General features: G+C 44.0%; 1 protein-coding gene across 1 annotated transcript in view; it reads right to left on the minus strand.

Annotated features, from left to right (window-relative positions):
* ALS2 (alsin Rho guanine nucleotide exchange factor ALS2) overlaps nucleotides 1-20366 on the minus strand; it is a 214796-nt gene that overhangs the window by 122227 nt on the left and 72203 nt on the right. The gene's annotated exons all lie outside the window — the stretch shown is intronic.

The raw sequence follows: 20366 nt of genomic DNA on the forward strand, positions 1-20366 counted from the left end.
CTAGACCACCTCATCCCAAACTGCCAACAGGTCAGATGCAGGGGTTTTGGCACCAAGTTGCTTCAATGTACTGATTCACCCGTGTTACAGTAAATAACTTTAGACACAGCCTGACTGACTCAAAAGATGCTAAGTGTTTACTATTCCCTAATGAACAGTTCCAGAGCTGTGATTCCAGCTCACAGAAAGTTATTACAGCCAAAGTACAATAAATAAATCAGTGTTTATACAAAGTCATGAGGAAAAGTGCAGCAGATTAGACACACATTAGAGATTAATTTCCAAACTGGAGACTGAACAAAGAACTGATGTGATAAAAAGTTTTCACTTAAACAAACCCACAAGTTTCTGGTCATATCATGAAAACAGCTAATGCATTCTTATTGGCTTTTCCTGTTTAGCCAATTCTGAATAAATTTACTAAAATTAGAGTTTTGCTGTGTATTTTCTGTTTGATTGATAGTGGAACACTTTTATTTTGCCATGAAAAAGAAGGAAAAGGTGAAATTCAAAGTAATATTAAAAGCTGATTTCAAAATCAGCTTGGAGAGGTCTTTGATGGATTCTGGCATTTGATGCGGTGGCATCTGAGGTAATTCAGACAGCTGATCAGTTCATTCAAGTCCACACTCAAAATGGTTGTTTTTCCTCTCTCTCATAATTTAGAAAAAAGTCACTTGTCAATGTCAGGCTTTACATTTACAAAAAGTAAAACACTCTGCACCAGAGACAGAACTGTTCTTCTAGAAGGCAGAGAATTTTCTTCCAACTATTATTACATAAATGGGATAATAAAGACATCTTGGAAAATTCAGTTAGCTTCAGTTATTAATTTAATACAAAATACTGCAAATATTTCTCCACCAATTAGTTCTTCATCTTACCCTCACTGTTTTGTGTGTTTATACACTTGAAGCATGGTGTGTTTGCACCACGTGAACAGATCTGATGCCCACACTGGGAATTTTCTTTCCTTTTTTGCGTATAGGATTGTTCCAGTTGCTAAAAGCTACAATCTACTGAAGATGACCTATATTTACTGCATTATTATACTGTATCTTCCCTGGTACATTGCTCTTAGAAGGCTGAGACATTGCATACCATAGCAGAGGTATGTACATGTTTAAATTATAGATTTCAGCAGCTTAATTTCAGTGACAAAAGACAATAGAATGGCAGCCAGGTAAGAGACCTGTTATAAACATGTTACCTGAAAATAAAAAAATAATACTCATTTTTCTTTCAGTCCCAGGGAGCTAGGGACGTGGTCCTATTAAGCTACACACAGTTATTTCATTTACATGGGACTGTATGTCTTGATACTAAAGAGTCTCCCTCTCTTTGGTGCAGAAAAGCTGCATGTCCAGCTGATTTCAACAAGCACAACAAGCACTTTGCATGTCATGGACTCAGCCAGTGACCAGCAGTGTGAAAATGTAAAAATGGACTCTGGAGCACATAATGCTATTTTTACATAGCTGTCACTACAAAATGTTGTTAAGGCAGATAAATTCTTGATGTCAAATTTTACACAAAGATGAGAGAGGAATTCCTTTGTCCTAATTCCACATGCTTCTGTAAGAGGCTGGGCTCTAGCGAAGGACTTTGATTTTCTGATTGGAAGGCGATCTCCAATGAACTGATGCTCCTCTGTCCTTTCCTGCCCACAAATACCTCTGCCCTTCTTACAAAGAGGAAAAGCTGAGAAACAAAAGGCCCCATTTCCATTGTCTTAAAGCAGCACTTTCATGATCTGAGAGTAGTCATCTGCAGGGATGAAAGGGAGGGTGAGTGAATGAATCACGCACAGAAAGAAACCAGCCAAAACTCCACCAGAAAGTAATGTTTCCATCTGAACAGAGCTGCACAGAGACAGAGGAAGGAACACACTGAAGGCAGAATCCATTTCCAGCCTGATCACTAATTAATCTAATACTGGGAATATGATTTTTCTCTGTCTCAGAGAGACCTAAGGTGGTAGATTCCTCAGAGCCATTGGAGGAGTCCAGGTCAGAGACCTCTTCGGCAGCACTCTGGCAAGAAGGACAAGCTAGAGCACCCCAGCTCTCCCCACCCCAGCTCCGGGCAGCAGCCACAAAGCCAGGCCCTCCCCTTATGAATGACCCGTAGCTGTTCATTCAAGTTGTGCTTTTTGAAAGCCCCAGCTGCAATCTGAATGTCAAATGTAGAAGAGCAGCAACTTCCAGAGGCATTTAAATCAGGAAATTCTTCTTTGACAAATTTCTGGGCAGATTTTTAAAATTTGGGCAGGCGATATGTCACCACTTATCAGAGGGGGCATGATCAGGGCATTCCAGCCCTGGGAAGATATTCCCCCCTCCCAGTTAGCAGCTAGGACTTAGCAGAGCCCCTAGGAATGCCCTGTCTCCAGTAGCCGAGTCACTGTGCAAGGCTGCAGGCTGACTGCAGAACAACAACGGGCTGGAAATGTTGAAATTTTTTTTTGCCATTGTTGTTTGATTAGCAATTTCGGCAGCCACTCCACAGCCCAATGAGATTCCTTCAGTGCCTTCTGGCTGAGTATCCAAAAGCCCTACCCTGGAGCCCAGGACAAGTGACAGCTTTTTTTGGAATGCTGGGTGGTTGGCCTGATCCAATCTCCCGGCTACTTGGAACTGACCAGTAAGAGAATTCAGAGTCCCAGATACTGTGAAGCCTGAATGAATGCAAATAAATGAAACTTTTACATACAAATTTGCCACTAAGCAAACAGTGACTAAAGAGGAGACTAGAAACTGGGAAAAAAAGAGAATATGGAGTGGAAAAAGTATTTCAGATGTTGATCCTGTGGAGACCTTTACACTAATTACTTTTGACAAACACTGAGAATGAAAGGCTGCATCAATATGCTAACATTACTCACAGCAAAGTGTGGTTTTAGACTGCCACACCATTCATCTTCTGCCTGATCTCTCTGCATCTTGCAGACATCCAGCAAACAGATCAGAGCAAGGCTAACACGTCTGGGTTTAATTGGACATGCCCTTTTCTGCCCACAGATTTTGTCTGGAAGGAAGGGAGACTCTGAGGACCTTCTTTACATTTATGTGGGATTTCTGCAGGTCCAATACCCAGCTGGAACTACCATGTGGTAGCAACCTCAGGTTACTCAGTGTCCAAAAACCCTAGACATTTCCACAGCATCTGCACAGATCAGTTGTGGAGACCCTACAAGCAAGTCCAACATTTCCTGGAAGTGTCAGAGGGGCTTGTGGTGCAAGTTGGAATCAGCTGTGAAGCCAGGGCAGAATAAATTCAATGTTTCCCAAAGCAGTGGGCTTGTGGCACACGTGCAGACCACCTGTGCAATGCACAGATGATCTTCTGCCACTACCTTGTTTTGTTTTTTCTTGACAATATCTTTGCCAGCATTATGCAGAAAGACATACAGCAGTTCTGGACTAGAAAAAGAGCCCAAGGAAAGAGCTCTGATATGAACCCTGACCACCACTTCTGCTATAATTAGGAATACATTTCTAAGCTTAGGTCCTAACAGCTACAATCCTAAGATATATGGATCCAGAAGTGCCAGAAGCTTCAGGCTAGAGATCCCATGCTGGCACCATGAAAGTTAGCTTGGTAGGAGGACTGCAAAATATATCCTTCTGAGATCTGTTTGAGAGGGGTAGGGGACGTTCAGCTGCTGGATATGAACAGAAAGAAAAGGTTACCAAGTTTTACTTTTGTTAGGAAGTAAAATGCAGCAGAATCTGATTTTTGGTGGACATCAGGGTGAAAAGGAAGATGCAACTAAACCTTTCTAGCCTCTTTCTTGCTTCTGAAGTAACTCAAAAAACTACTTAGAGAGAGAAGAAACTGCAGCACTTTTAATCATCACCAGCAGGTCTTTAACCTCACAGGAAACAGAAAAGGAAGGACACATTGTAAAATACCCAGACAGACTAAAGGTCATTCTTCTTTCCCTCGGGATGAAACATTGCATCTTGCCTTAAGGACAAATATGCATCTACTATATACACACTGTCACACAGAACATCCACATCTCCTCACTGGCACTTGATAGTGGCACAGCAAGTTTACATTTGAAAATAGAGATAGGCACAGCAGCAGTAAGCAAGCAAGAAAGCAACATAATAGAAAAAAACCCAAGACACTTCTCCACAGTGACAGAAGGATTCACCCAAGCCGGAAATATTTTGTGACTGTATAATTAAAATCATGCATATTATATCAAAATATTATTCTTGTGGAGTTTAAATTAGGAGGTAGGAAATTAGTCTAATGAAGCAGCCCAGAGCAGAATACACTTTCTAGAGCTCACCAACATTTTCACAGAATTTGGGCAGTTCACACAACCTGCAGGACACACAGCAGCAGCACAGAGTAACCAGGCTGGTTGGGATGGTTACAGGAAGCTGAGGGGCAACCAAACACCTTTCACTGAGGGAAAACACCTTGGCAGAAGGATGGCTGGACACTATCCTGCCTGAACACATTCCTTCACCCACAGACAATTTCTTTAGGTTCTTGCAGTCAGTTGCTTCATTTTCAGCATTTAGTCTAAGACCTACGAGGGGCTGACAGTTTGGCTGCAGATAATTCACACATTAGGATGGGACCTTTTTTCTCTTTTTCTCTTGAAAGCCTGAGGGCCAGCAAGGGGTGGTGGTGCTCAGAGCCAAGTGGTTGTTCCCTTAGGGCTCTGGTGCAGGAGGGACCTCTTCACTGACCACTATACACAGGGCTGTTGGGATCTGCTTGCTCTTCTGAGGCCACCACATCTTTCAGGGAACCAAAAGGGCTCTCACTTTCCATAGCTAGGAGCACAGAAGAGAGAGATTTTCATCTCCAGCTCTTTGTGCCTGCAGAGGGAGGGTGGAGATGGGCCTTCCAGCAACACACCACTGCTGCTAATGAGAAGGCAGAGGGGTATCTGTGGGCAGAAAGGAGGAGATTGAACATGTGGATGGTTCTTGCTGCAGCACTTCAGGATTGTTGCTTATTCTTACATGCTGGTAATATCCTTAAGCAGCAGGAAAAAATAATACCCTGTAAAGCTTCTCTTAAATGAGATATTATCAGCAAACTTACTCTTTGACTATTAACATTAGTTGCACCAGAGGGCTTAGGTTGGATATCAGGAAAAATTTCTTTGTTGACAGGGTTATCAAGCATTAGAACAGGCTGCCTAGGGAAGTGGTGGAGTCACTATCCCTGGAGGTATTCAAAAGATATGTAGATGTAGCACTTCAAGACATGGTTCAGCAGTGGACTTGGTAGTGCCAGGGTAATGGTTGAACTCAAGACTTAAAAGTTTTTTCCAACCTAAAGGATTCTATGTTTCTATTTACAGACAAATAATAAGAAATTATGATTCAGAACCACTAAATTAAATTATCAAAACCAGAAAAGGCTGATGTCCTACCAGCTGCAGGGCCAACTCTCACACCCTCCATGCCACTCCTGCATAGGGGTATGAGGGTAAGTGAGCAGAAGCAGGTCACCCTTATCACATGGAGAAATGACAAAATACTGGGTTCCAAATCATGCTGAAAAAGTATTTGAAATCCTGGAGCTTTGCATTAGCTTAACCACTCAATACATGAGCATTTCAAAATATAAATTGTCAGCGATGCTCTTATTCTACTCTGAGGCTGGAATTTGTATGGTCTTTGTTGCTGCCTTGGACAAAGGTGACCAGGACTCAGGTTCACACTCCAAGGGAAGGAAACAACCTAGGGGAGTTGCTGACAAAGGCTAACTTGAGCAGATGAGCTCAGGGACAGATGTCTTGTCAGGGTGTGAATAGCCCACAGGGATATGCTGCTCTCTCCACCAGTGCAGCCCCACTGTGCAGCTGCTGTTCTTCCACAAAAAGCATGCACCATCCAGGCAGCTGTGCCAGGGAGCTTGGAGGCAGCTGTTCAGGTGAGCCTGAACACCTGGGGAGAACAGCAAAACCCATTCTACACCTCTCTGTCACAGAGACGAGAGGCAGCTCCCCCCTCCTGTATATTCCTCTCCTGCAGGGTTTATAGCTTAGGTAAGTTCCTCTTCTACTGGCTGGGAGAACTGAACCACTCACTGAGGGCTTTCAGGGAGGCAGGGCCCGGGTATAGCCTGGAGTGGTGGGGCAAGGCCAGGACAGGGGACAGAGGGAGCAGAGCCTGCTGTTCTAGCAGGATTGAGGGGATGGGGGTGCTCAGCACTCTCTGCCCTGTTGCACCTTCCCTGGGAGCCACAGGCTTAGGGGCTCTGGAGACAGCAGTGCCACAAGCAGCCGGTGCCTGGTGCCTTTGAGGCTGGTGCCATTGTCCCAGTGACTGGCACCGAAGCTGTTAATTCTGCCTGAGGGGAAATCGAGCTGGGGACTTCACATCTTGAGGAGGCTGGGCTTTCAGCAGCCACACCACAGAGGGTGGGGGACACAAATCCCTTCAGAGAGTGCCTGAATTGCAGCACTGCTGAACAGATTGAGCTGCAGAGGAGCCAGAGGAATCTCTCACTACTCCACACCCTGTAAATCCTTTGCTAATTGCTTTATTGCCATTATTTGTGAAGATAAAGGAAAAGGATTAATTAAGTAAGAAAGAAGAGCATACATCTCACTAGATTGGCTCCATTAATTGATATGGGAGGGAGAAAAATCAATTAACAAATTCTTTTACCTTCCTGATCAGTCTGGAAACAGAGCTGTGGTGCTTTTTGAGAGGGCAGCTTTGTGAACAGTAAAAACCCAGTTTGTTCCCCCAGCCAGCTACAGTTCGTTCATCCGGCAGTTTGCAGTTTACACCACTTAATCCGGTGCTGTAAAGGCTGTGTTTCGCAGATATTTTGCAGTTCTATGACAACAGGCAGAAAGATAATAATAAAGAGAAAAGAAGCTTATGGGCACCAACTCTCTAATTTTGCTACCTCACTCTTAGCAGAGGGCTACTTGATTATATCACAAAACATATAGTTCTAAAAATAATTATAACATGGACTTAGGTGTCCCCTGGCATTGTAAGTTAGATCATGATCTTCTGTAATGTATGAGAAGGAGCAAAAGAGGTAGAAGACAAGAATATCACATTTTGTTTGTCTTCTTGAACCTTTGTACAAATTCAGAGCTAGACTGAGATGCAGGAATCTACCCAAGATTCCTTTCGTATGGCGTATTAGTTGAAGGAAATGAATGGTCCCCCAGGATAAGGCCTCAGAGGAAAGGAAGCATTTGATGAATGAGGTTAAAAAGGTCTCCATGTAGCTATGTCATGCCTCAGTAAGGGCTTCTCCAGACAAGAATGATAGTCGTTTCTACTGCCTACACAAACAAGGGAGGCTATTCAGCATCTTTGTTGCAATGTATAAAAAACAAACAAATAACAACAACCGTCAGAAACCAAACTCATCCTATTTCTACAGTTCTATCTAAAGCAATTTGAGTAAACTAGATGTAATGTATTCAATTGTTTAAGCACCATGAATCATTACTTTGTGTTAAAAAAAAAAAAAAAAAATACGTGGGGAGAGTTGTAGTTATCAACTGGGAATTACACAATTTGAATCTGATGTCTTGGGCAGCGATTCTTACGTTTCGCTGTCACTGTCTCCCAGGGACAAAATTAGTGAATAAAGGAGAAAAAGACAGCACGGGCACTGAAACAGGGAGAAAAAAACTGCAAGAGAGGGACAGAGCAAGCTAATAAATAAAACAAGAGCCTGAAGGGAAGAGCTGCTTTGTCAGAATATAAATATTTCCCTTCCCCTTTTATCTTTAATGTGGTGCGAGGAGCTTATTAAGGGGAAGTGCAGCTCTGTCCCTGGAGTCCATCCACATAACCATGTAGGGAGCTCAGTCCAACACAACCAATGCAGCCACACACACATAAACTCCTCTCTGCTGGAAACAAATGTAATGTACCAAGTAATAAAAGAGAAAGCAGGAACCCATGGTGGTCATTACAACTCATGGCCCTGGTGCTCCTTTACATTAATGGGCACCAGTGCTGCCAGAGCTCTGGCTCCTGGTCAGGGAGCTCTGCTCTCTTTGGGTCTCTGTTGCAGCCTGGGAAGAGCAAACTTTATCCTCCTGGTTCTGCAATATAGGGAGAACCAATGTTGCAGCTCATAACAAAGCCAAATTTGGATAAATCAAAAGAGGGAAGGTGTGAACCAGGGTGTGCAAAGAAGGAAATGCTGCACTGTGAAGAGCCCTCACTGTGCACTAAGCACTGAGGAAGAAGCTTTTCTAACATGGCTCAGCACAGCTGTGCCTGGCAGCCAGGCAAGGCCTTGCTTTCCTGCAGTGCCACGCTGGGTCCCGTGCACAGAGAAAACAGTCAAGCATGAAGCAAAATTTTGTATTAATGTCTCCTCTCTCTGAGATCTGGTTTCCAATAATGACTTGGTTCCCCTTCCCAGAGCTGGCACCAGCATCTCTTTGCCAGCCCTTCAAGATGTTCGACCATATGGCTGCATAAAGCTGCACCATCAGTCAAAGCCTCCAAGTCAGAAAGGGGACAGTTTCAAATTGCTGCCAGCAGATCCTTTCCCACTATTTTCCTTGCCTGAGCTGTCATAGATACAGGTGTCAACCTGGCTTCTTTACGGCTTCATTCTTTTCATCTACCCTTAAAAAAAAAAAAAGGTGGGGGGAAAGGGCAAAAAAGAAGGGCTTTGCATTTCCTCTACTCAGGCCTTAAAATGGAAAAATGAAGGGAATTCATTGTTGGTGCTTGCTGATCCCTCCACCCCTACTGTTACACCATTGCAGCCCTTTGAGCATGACAAAATGAGCTCCCCAGGCTTGATTATGCAAGCCACTAATTCCTCCTCTAGGCAGGGGGGTGCTTGGGTTCCTTGGCTATACAATTTGGGTTTACCCTTTTGGGTTTGTTTCTGTTTATAGAGACTTGGGCATTTTTACATTAAAAATGGACCTGATTTTTCTTTTAGCTGTATGCTAGTGAACAGGAAGAGACTGTCACATACAGACTATTTTCAACTATTTTTCAGAAACATTTTGGGTTTTCTCCCATGATGATTCCACATGAGCTCCTATCCCAACTGTAATTTTTTCATCATGTTTGAAAAACAGATTACTTCAAATACTACCAGTAAACTGAATTTTCTTGAAAAGGCTTTCAACAAGCAATTCTTTTCAAAAGCGATTTTGGTCAAAATATAGTGAAAAATATGTGTTTTTAAAATCAATACTTTTAAAGATGGACAAAAGCAATAATTAATTTTTTTATACAACCCCCATGCCAGTTCTTGGATTTTTTTTAGCTGACCCTGTTAGGAAACAAGCCTTCAAACCCTAGGGAATTATTTAGCAAAATACCATTTGTGCAGGCTCTCTCAGCTGCCTGGCTTCAGTTGCAGCTTCCCTGGAGTGGGTAAGTGCCTCTGAAGAAGCTTGGAAGTGGCCTGGGTTTCCTCACCACCCACAGTCCTGGTGGTGAGCACCCAGAATCTGAGAGCATCTTAAAAGGAGAGTTGATCTAGCTAAAAATCCAAACAACAACAAAAACTGACCAGTTTTAAGATATGCTTTTGAAGCAAATCTAATTTTTAGATCTTTGATGTCTTAAGCACAACTACCCTAGACATTCTTGGAAAACAGAGAGCTTCTCTGGAATACTGTTTAACAAATTTGGGGGCTGGTGAGTAGCTATTATTCAGCTGCTCAGGTTGCTTTGGAGAGCCCAAACTCACCATATCTGTGTAATATCTAGGGACCAACGCCTATAGACTTTACTCACAAAGAGCTGACCCTTGTGGTCGGGGAGAGTATTGAGTCACAGCAACAGATGAAAATCAGATGGCTGCAGCAGCTCCCACTGCCTTGCCCTGCCCTGCTGCTCTCCTGCAAGTGGCTGCCCCTCATGCAGGGATCTCTGGGCCAAAAGCAATGTGGTTCCAGGAATCACCACAGTTTGCAGCTCAAAGAGGAGTAACCCGGTGCCAAATCTGAACTGCCCCAATACACTGAGGCAGGCAGCAGCAGTCCTACAATGGCTCTGAGTTGAGCACAGATGTCCTTGCCCTGGAGGAAGCGATCTCTGGCACAGGGCAGGGGATGTCTGGGGACAGTCACCATTTCATCCTTCCACAGGCTGTTTCATGTGTCATCATCCTTCTCTACAACAACTTGCATGAATAAATCTCACTGGGCATAAAATGCCTTTACAGTTGTGCCTAGGAAAGCACCAAGGATTACACTGCACTTGGATAATAACAATGGTAACAATGGTGCATTTTAAAAGCCTACTGTCTACCGAACCAGAAGCCACTGGTGTGATGCTGCCTCATTCAAATTCAGGTAAAAACAATTTATAGCATCTCACAAATTCCCACAGATCAGCAACCTTAAAAAAATACTATCAATGTCCATACAGAGTTTCCAGGATTAGCACTCCTTCACCACCACCCAACACACCATGTGGGGCAGCTTCTAGGATGCTACAGGAGGACTTGTTTGCTTTGCCCAGAAAGTAATTATTTTAATATTAGACCTCGTTTCCCTATATTATCCCCTCCAGCCCCGGCCCAGCAACAGCCTTTATGAAAATAAACCAGTAGGAGTTTGGCAAAGACACAAGCATTAACATTTCTGCTTCAGCAGTTGCACTTTAATAGCTATCAGCAGCTGGAATTTCAGTTTTCACACCCCAGGCAAAATCCTGCACCTACAGCAGCACGGAGCTAGGAGGCAGAGTCAAACAGAGGGATGCCACCCATTGCTGTTCCCAGCACCATTTCCCACACCACGGGTCTGGCCGCGACCCTCTCTCCTCGCCCCACGGGCGAGACCAGCCCCTGCCCGACGTGCCCAACAGCCCCGAGAGCGGTCCTGGGAGCAGCTCTGCGGGACAGGAACTCGGGAGCAGCTCTGCGGGACAGGAACTCGGGAGCAGCTCTGCGGGACAGGAACTCGGGAGCAGCTCTGCGGGACAGGAACGCGGGAGCAGCTCTGCGGGACAGGATCGCGGGAGCAGCTCTGCGGGACAGGAACGCGGGAGCAGCTCTGCGGGACAGGAACTCGGGAGCAGCTCTGCGGGACAGGATCGCAGGAGCAGCTCTGCGGGACAGGCACTCAGGAGTAGCTCTGCGGGACAGGAACGCGGGAGCAGCTCTGCGGGACAGGAACGCGGGAGCAGCTCTGCGGGACAGGCACTCGCTGCAGCCTCACCACAATCAGCACACGCCTGCTCACCCGCATCAGAAAGGAAACAGCAACCTGACAACCTTTATGATTTCCTTCAAAATATATATATTTTTTTCTCCACCCTAGGAATAGCTTCTGCTCCAGGCAAAACCCTCAAGCCTGTTTGTAAACACTCGAGTAGCACAAGCTTAGAACACTTTGGAGTGCTATGATATTAATGTTTTCAGAGTAGTGAGTGCCTATCTTTGCAATTTTAAAACTGTTGCTTTCTAAAATGGCTCATGAAAACCTCCTCATCTTGTAGTATGGATCCCTGCCTATTGAAAATTTCAATGTGTTATATGTGTGTATTATAAAATTGGCTTTTCGCAAGATGTATGCTATATGATTAATAGCATAGTAAAGATATAAAGGTATAAGTTTATTTCTGCTATTGGTAAGACTAGATATAAAGGGAGTAGTTGATGTAGCAGCTGCTTAAACTGTCTGTTTGGTTGGGATAACATCCAGTGAACATGTAAAGAAGACTCTGCTACTGATAACACCAACCATCAGCATCTACCACCCGCAGAAGGCACGGACCAAGGCCCAAGCTGGACGCGATAACAAGGACACAGCCACGAAACACGCATGCTCTAAAAAGGCGGACCCAAGGAGGGGCCATGCAGGGCAGTTCCTGGAATATGGAAACTAGTTTATGGAATTTCATATATCGATATAACGAGAAGGGTATTTAACGAGTATCCCTGAGAAGGCAAGGTGTGGACTTGGCCAAGTGCCAAGTCACCCGGCCGGCCGTTCTTGGTTTTTTCTTATCTCCTAATTGTCTTAATTATTTTATTAAACATATTTCTTAAAATTTACTAAAAAGTGAACCTCGTTTTTCACAAATGTAATTATGAACAAGTCCACCATTAAATCACAGCTTTACTGGACACGTGTAGCAGCTGACCAAAATATGGCTTTATGACTTTCTATAGATCAATAAGTTATAATCATTGAAAGAAAATCAGCTCACTCCAAGAACATGGTTCAGCAAAAGCCCCTCAGCAAACCGCATCCAGCTGCACTTATGTAAGGAAAGCAAATGAGAAACAGAGTTAAAATCTGAGCTTGAGAGCTGTACAGCTGTCTTTGAGATGCTGTTAGTTTTCAGTTTTCTCTAAACTTAAGGGGATGATCTGTGGGAGCAACGAGAGCAGGATGTGTTATTTTTAGAAGTCAGGAGTGAAACAATCCACTACATCAAGCATATAAGAATTTGGCAGTGAATTAGGATTCGAGAGCTCTGAGTACCTTCCTCAGACTGAGTCTGTGGATTACTAAATACTGTAATGTGTCTTAAGTCACAAACATTTTCCTAGAATTTTAAATCATTTAAAACAAACAAACAAAACAAAACAAAACCCCCCAAACAACAAAACAACCACCAAAATCCACCAAGATTGAGAAAACCCAATACAAATATACATATATTCACAAAAAGTAATTGAATGCCCATTGTTCCAAGGTCTAGCAAAGAAAAGAAATTGTAACTGTGATACAGGCAAATGCAGGAGTTGCAAACAGCATGCATATTGAGACTGAATTCAGAGCAGAATTGCAGATGTAACTTTGAATTTCCCAGCTTTGGTAGGTGCAAACCAGACATATGATGCTATTTCTTTTTAGCCCATATGAGAAAATGTTACATGCAGCGGAAATCTATTTCAGACAGCAGTGTTTCTTTAGCAGAATGGGATTTCTGTGATGCTTTCCTTTGCTCCATCTGCTTCTAATTATTGCTCAATTCAAACAGCTATTTCTGCATTGACTTGCAGGAATCTCAGAAGGCACCTTCTACGCAGGCAAGAAGCATAGCCCATAAATAATTTCAAAAAGTATTAAAGAGGGGAAGCTTCATAGCTTTTCATTCCAATCTGACTATGTGGTATTTAAATAAACCTCTGTGGCTTTCCAGTAACAGAGTAGGAACTCCCAGGTGGCAGGGCTGGAGGAAGAGAGGGAGGAGAGCACTAAACATACTAATGAACATGTAATTAAGAAAATGGGCCCTCATTCCCTGCAGAGACTCCATGAGGAGGGAACTTATTTGAAGTGCTGCTTTCTGGTTCCCCTTCCTCCATGAAGAGAAATCAGCTGAATGTCTCCAGCGCCAGTCACAGTACCAGTGGTCCCAGCTCCAAGAGAGTGCAGTCAGTGCAGGCTGACACCAAGGTAGAAGACATAGTTTGAAAGCAAGTGATTAAAAAAAAAAGAAAAGGTAAAGAAGAGTATTTGATGCTGGTCCACACGCCCCGGGATCCCAGTTTCTCAGGAGAGCTGTCTGTAAGCATTGGTGTTAGCCCTCTGCCCCTTGCCCCTACACAGCACCCTTACACTGAAATGCAGTTCGGTCACTGCAGCCTGGGGGCTCCTGTGGAAAGGGAAATTCTCCACACGGCACCATCATCCCTCTCCAGGGTTTGCAGGGATGCAACAGGCAGTAGCCCTACACAGCAAACCTTCAAGTGTCCTGAAGGAGAGAACCACCACAGCAAGCATGACTAGGACCAAAGGAAGAAATAATTCTTTGTAACATTTCAAATGTAATTGTGGAGAACTGGTTCATTTGTGCAAGCCCATTAAGAAGAGGTAAAAGTAATTAAAATGTTTGTTTCTTTTCCCAATCCAATTTTGAAAGTGGAGTCGTTAAGGAAATTTCACCCTAAACATAGGATGGTAGCAGTGATTGGTAATTTAAGCATTCATGGGAGGAGACAGGATTTTGTAAACAGAGGCTTAGGAATTCCTTAGCCTCTTCAGACATCTGGCAGATTCTGTATTGAATAACATCTCTTCTTCCCTTGTTTTCTAAGCTTTGGAAACAACATGTTTCTGGAGACTGCACTCATCTTTAGTGAGTCTTAACGAAGCAAAGATAAACCATTTGTTTGAACATCAGGCAGTGGTTTCCTGCCTGTATGATTGTTAGATGGTAGAACCACATCCCAAGAGAGATGACAAGAGTCCCATTATTCCAGGCATTTAAAATTAGACTAATTATACCACTATAATATGTAATAGCAGCACCTAAAAGATATAATGGATCTTTCCCATCTCTTATTTTGGGCTAAATGCAGATCTTCTTCCTACATAAACAGAGATTGGGGCTTTGATGAGTATCCTGCTGTTTCCATTGAAACAAGTGAAAACTCAAACAGGACAAGTACAAGCCTTCAGTCTGTGCATTAAAGAAGATTTAAAATATAACCTCAAATAGATGAATCTATAGAAAGACAAAATTAACTCCAGGTTGGGCATGAATGACAAAAGACATATCACAATGCATTTGGCCACTGCAGCAGCCCTCACAATCAAAGGGTATCAACAGGAGAGTGATGAGATCAACCAGTCACTATGTCCACATCAGCCACGAGACTAGAAGCAAAACAATTCAGTGTTCAAAAATATTGTGGCACCATCTGGAGCGAGCTGGGAAATTTATGCACAAACTTGAGAAACTTGGCTGTTTTTCATTAAAGTTTTACGTACCTTGGTTGTAACAGCCTTACATTGCTAGAGCTGCACCCAGAAATGTTTCCTGGTAAGAGATTGCTTGCCTTAATGGCAGCTGACAAATGAGACAGCTCTATGGAATTGGCTGCCCCAAGGAAGGAGAACCAGTATTTTTTAAATTTTTCTTCAGACTTTTCTGCAGGTTTTTGTAATTGTGCAGCTCTTTCAGGAAGGACATAGAGATCAGGTGTTATCATTTGTCTTCGGCCTCTGAAACTGAAGAGGGGGTTATAGAAGGGGGAATCACACAGAAGGAACAAAATCACTGGGTTTTGGAGGAAAAGGGATGTCTGACAGATAGTTCAGACTAGGTCAATGGTATGGACAAGATGTCTGAGGGAATACAGTTCTGGGAAGGGGAGCTTCAACCACAAAGACATTAGTCAGCTTCCTAAAAAACGTTGCATGGTTATGAGGGCAAGTAGGTAAGGCTATATTTATTTTTGCTTAGATCTCTAATAGTTTTAGAATTATAAAGCAAGGAGTGACTCTGCTAGAGACCTTTGTATATCCATGAGTCGTTTTCACAGACACTGGGAGAAGCTCAGGATAAGCTGGAGCATCCATTAGACGAGACTCCTGCAGAAACCAAGAGAAGGTGGCCATTCCAGGGAGCCTGGGGCAGGTCCATCCCAAGCAGTTATCCTGGTGCTGCCCAAGCTGATATATCACATATGTCAGTGTATGGCAGTTGGCCAAAATCAGCTACAGCAGTCTAGAAAGTGTCTAGCCAACATACCAGGGCAGAAGCACCTTTTTAAGATTTAAAGGATCAGAAAGTAAGTTTGCCCATGCCTATGCTGCATCCAGATTTTGTAAAGCAGGATCTTCCTCACTGATGGAAAGTGGACGGCAGACACAAATGTCATCTTTTCCAACTGTTTCTGGAATCTTCCTTTCTTCATACTGCAGTATACTCCACCCAGACATAATGGTGACAGGCCTGGCTGGTAATACTGCTGCCAGTAGAGAATTTGTCTTGTTAAAAAGGCACCTAGCCTAAGAAGCTGACATAGGGAGGGATTTCATGGATTCTATACCAAAGGCCTTCTGCAGCCCTAAAACTCTGAGAAAGCAGATTAAATTCACTTTAAAGAAACGGGATTTCAAAGTATCATGAAAGGGTTAAAATGTAACTGATGTACTCAATGAACTGCTGAGTGGGGGGATGAGCAGATCAGGTTTTGTTTTCTTATGCATGGATCTCAGAGATAAAGGCAATCATCAGCCTGATAGCTCATTCTTGCCTTCTAAAGTTTCCCCCCAGCTTGACCATAAATGTGGGAGACAGTGCTACTTCCCTGTATCCTTTGGGATATTACTTCATGAACTAATAATTCTTTTATAAATCCGTGGTGCAAAGGGCTTTTACCTTTCTCGCTGTGGGAAGCCACATCCCCTCCAGCAGCATCCCCTTCCTTTGGTCACCTGTGCCCCCCCTCCCCCCCATATGCTCTTTTCAATCAGTTTCTTATGTTTTCCATCTAATTTCAAAATAAGGGTTCCGTGTTTCCGTGTTGGTGGGCAGGGGTTTGCTTTTCCCACTCCCTGCCCATGAAATACGAGGCTCTCCCGCTTCCCTACAGAAAGACTGGATTTCTTTGATGAGCTCCGACAAGATGTAATTTAGACTAATCTATCAGACTGATAGAAATGCAAGCTGATATAATACTGTGAACTTATTTTATTTCTAATTATGCAAATAATTATGTAAAATAGGCAAATGCATAATTTCCCCCCAGGCTCCAGGCATTTCTCCACTAAGCTTTAGGGAGTGCAAATTTTGATGTTCTTAGCTCAATAGCTTGTCTGATCATGTAAGGCTGTATGTAAGCATGCTTCAAAATGTTGAGGTTAAAAGTGTCATAAAAGTTATTTACTAAATGTAACTGGAAAAATCTGACAGCTCAGGCGGTGGCACGGAGACTTTGGCAGTGCTGGTTAGCAGGACATCAAGTGAGGTGCGGTCCAGCAAGTTTCTGTGGGTGGAAAGGACAAGGGGGAAGCAATGGCCTTTGTTCTTCTGAGGGCAAGGAGGACTCAAAACCTTGCAACAGGTAATCTGAAAATGTTCTCCCTCAGGCACTCAAAATAAGTGGTGGGGCAGAGAGGGGGTGTTTTGTTTTGATTTCCCTCCCCCCATGGGAAGAGTTTTCTATCAGATGGGATAGGAAACAAGGATAATTATATTGGCACCATCTAAGGAGGCTTTAAAACAGCAGGAAAAGACATAATGTAGGGATGCCACTCCTCACTTTGACTTAGCTTGGAAGTTGAACTGGATTTATTTTTAACTGAGTAAAAAGACAGATAATTGTTTGTTCCTAACAATTCCTCCCTATGCACTGTAGTCTAGTCAGGCAACTCCAGAGCTGGTATCAACACCGGAGACTGTAAATTTATTCCGGAATCTAGGACTTGCCAGGACTTTGCTTGTGAAGGTTTACTGCTGCCAGATCATGCAGTGTACTTTTTAGAACATTAGCAGTTAGGAGATTTTTAGAGAAAACCTTTTGAAATGCTCAGTGGTTGCAATAGACAACTTGTCAGATGCTGCAAAGTCTTGTGCAGCACGTTTGTTTTGGGTGACTGATAACCTGGCTGCTGTGCTTACTCTGCTGATGAGGATCCCTCCTGTTGTGAGGAAATTTAAGTAATTTTCCAGGCTACCGTTTGAACTGTAGCTGATGGTACTTACAGAGGTTCTGGATTCTTTGGACTAACCTGTGTTCCAGAAACATGAATTTTGCTGCTTTTTCCTTTTATTTTCCTTCTCTTTATTATCCCCTGAAAGTTGTCAGGATGTCTAAGACTGACTTAGGAGTCTGGGATTTTCTAACACCACAGTGTGTCATTTTGAGGCAACTGCCATTGCCTCTCAGTGATTGTTTCCCATCTCCCCATGGGTCTAAATAGAAAAAAGACCTTGGAATTTGGTAACATACCCAAGAGACTTTCTTCATCCATCTTAGTAAATCCTGTTGCACATTCCTGCCATCTGGTATGACCTAGCAGCATCACTCCATGTGATAAGTTTACTCTCTTCTCTCCCTAACAAATATCTTGAACATAATCCTTCTTCCTTTCTGCCTATCTTTTCACTCTTTTTTTCCCCTTTTGCTTCACTTTGATTCTACATTATACTCATGAACGTAAAGGATGCTTTTACAGAGATCTCAGCTATCTTTTTGTTCATTCCATGGTTTGGATGAATGACTCTAACAAATGGGACCAGTAGAAAACTGGGGGAGCCACTGATGCTATTTGCCCTTTCTTGTAAATAAATGTCCAGTTAAAGCCTTGCCACTTGATTTGACCAATCTTACTCTGAATAGTTCCTGTCACTGTCTCCCCATTACTGAGAGGGAGTTTCTTACAATACAATTATACTAGCTCTGAACTTGCTTATTTACATGCAGAAATCAGAATGAGCAATCCATGGGGCAGAAAGTTTGAGGTTGCTTTACCTTCTCTGCATTGTAATTGTCTGCCAGTGAAACATCTCATATAATCCAATGTTTTCCATAGTGAATATCACAAAGTGCTTTGCAGATGAAGACAGTCCCATAAGCCAAAGTGAAAAAGAGAGGTTTTAAGGTGATTATTACCTTACTGGGGGGGTTGAAGGAGGAAAGAGGAACCCAACCACCCCTCGCCCCCAAAACAAACCAAATCAAACCAAATTAAAAAAACCCAAACAAACAAACACGCACACAAACCAAACCAAACCCAAACCAAACCAAAACAAACAAACAAACAAAAATGAAATAAAATAAATTAAAAAAAACACCCAACCAACCCCCCAAAAAACCTAAACAAAGCTGTGGAAAGAATAATTTTATTGAAAGCTACTAGTGGCCAAAAAACAAACAATAGACTAGACAGATTCATGTGAATTTGTCCCATGGGTGGTTGTTCAGGTGAAGAGTATCACGAAAACCTCCTCAGTCACTAGGTATAGACAAGCAAGGAATTTAGATAAAAGGCCTTAAAAATGAAAAAGTTCTTCTAAGGCACTCTCAAACAGCTATAACTGAGAAAGTAGAAAAGACATTTCTTTTCCAGAAGGAACTGTTGCAGCCATGACTAGCTAGTCCTTCCCATATGTATTTTTTCATATGTGCAGTATTATTTTTAAAAACATCTCCATTAAGAGGAGTAAATTTATTTCAGCAAGCCTGTTTATAACTGTCAACTTCTCTTAAGAAATGTAACAAAAGCTGCAGCACCATGGTCTTACTGGCATGAGGACACATTGTTCATGAGCAGTAGAGGATATGGAAAACATTTGTCCAACAATTGCTGTTGGAGCTCCCTGAGCCAAACCCTGCTCTCTTTAACTGCCCTGCAGGATGGTCTTTGCCTGGCTGCTAACAGAAGCACGCTCCTGAGCAAAGGAGTAGAAGTAAGAATTCAAGTACTGCAGTTCAGGGGGACCTCTGTCCTCAAAGGGGAGGATGAGGTAAGTTGAATAATACTTGGCTCGAGCTTGTCTGTGAGCACAAACTCTCATGGGCCAGTGAAGCAGAAGCAGGCCTTGTTGCAGAGCTTTTGTCAAGCACACCTCTTCTGTGCTGCCGAAGACACGCTCTGCCTGCACAGGGGCTGGATGGTCTCAGCTCCCTGTGCTTTGGCAGTGCACCTCAAACACGGCTACACTGCAAACCCCACGTTCCTGTCCTTAGCAAATGTATGCCACTGTCTAGTTCTAGATCTGCTTGGCCCAGCAGGCCAGTAACAGGGCTGTCCCCACCTATGCCATTTTCTCTTCTGCAGGCAGGGTTCTTTCACAGAGGAACTCCTGGTTTTTCACTGTTTAACTGAGTCTCTTAAGGAATCACAGCAGTGCAAATAGGGATTTAAAATTTCTCCTCTTTGCTTAGGTAACACTGGACGTTTCAAAAAAAGCTGCCTTCCCCCAGCTAGGGCTTAGATCTGTATGAATAAAGCGTTTATTCTGCAGCAAAAAGCAGCGGTCGTGGTGCGATAACAAATCAAACCCCCCACGCTGGAGAGGCGATGGCGCACAGACGCGAACATCCCAACTACGCGATAGGATCATTCTGCAAATGTACCCGGCGCTGGGTTTGGGGTTTTTTTCCTTACTCTACTTTTTTTTTTTTTTTTTTTCCTTTTTAATAACTCCGGGCACAGGCAGCTGTTCGCATTTTCAAAGCCTGCTCAGAAAGCAGCCAGTTAATTTTAGTTTGCTCGGGCCACCCTGAGCGAGCTGCCTGGCCCACCGCCCCGCCCGCTTTCCCGGCTGTGCCGGGCAGCGCGGGGGGTGGGGGCCGCGGGCGGCTCCTCCCGGCCCGGCCCGGCGGGAATGGGAAAAGTTGTTCCCAACTTTTTTTACCCCGGCGCCAGCTCCTCCCCGTTCCCTCCCCCAGCGCGGCCCCGCCCCCGAGCGCGGATTGGCGGGCGGGCGGCGCGGGGCCCCGCCCCCGGCGCGGTTTGTGAATGGGGCCGGCGGCGGGGGCGGGGCCCGCGCGGAGCTGCGCCTTTTTTGTGTGCCGGCGCGGCCGGGCCCGGAGCCGCCACAAGAGCCGAGCCACACGAGCCGAGCGGCGCACGGCTACCCCGGACGCACAGCCCGCAGCGGTGTCCGTCGGGAGCGGAGCCCAGCCAAGCCGCGGGGAGGATCGCGCAGTAATTGGATTTTGAAAGTTAT

Source organism: Zosterops lateralis, assembly GCF_965231275.1.
Source record: "Zosterops lateralis genome assembly, chromosome: 7".
Taxonomy (NCBI): domain Eukaryota; kingdom Metazoa; phylum Chordata; class Aves; order Passeriformes; family Zosteropidae; genus Zosterops; species Zosterops lateralis.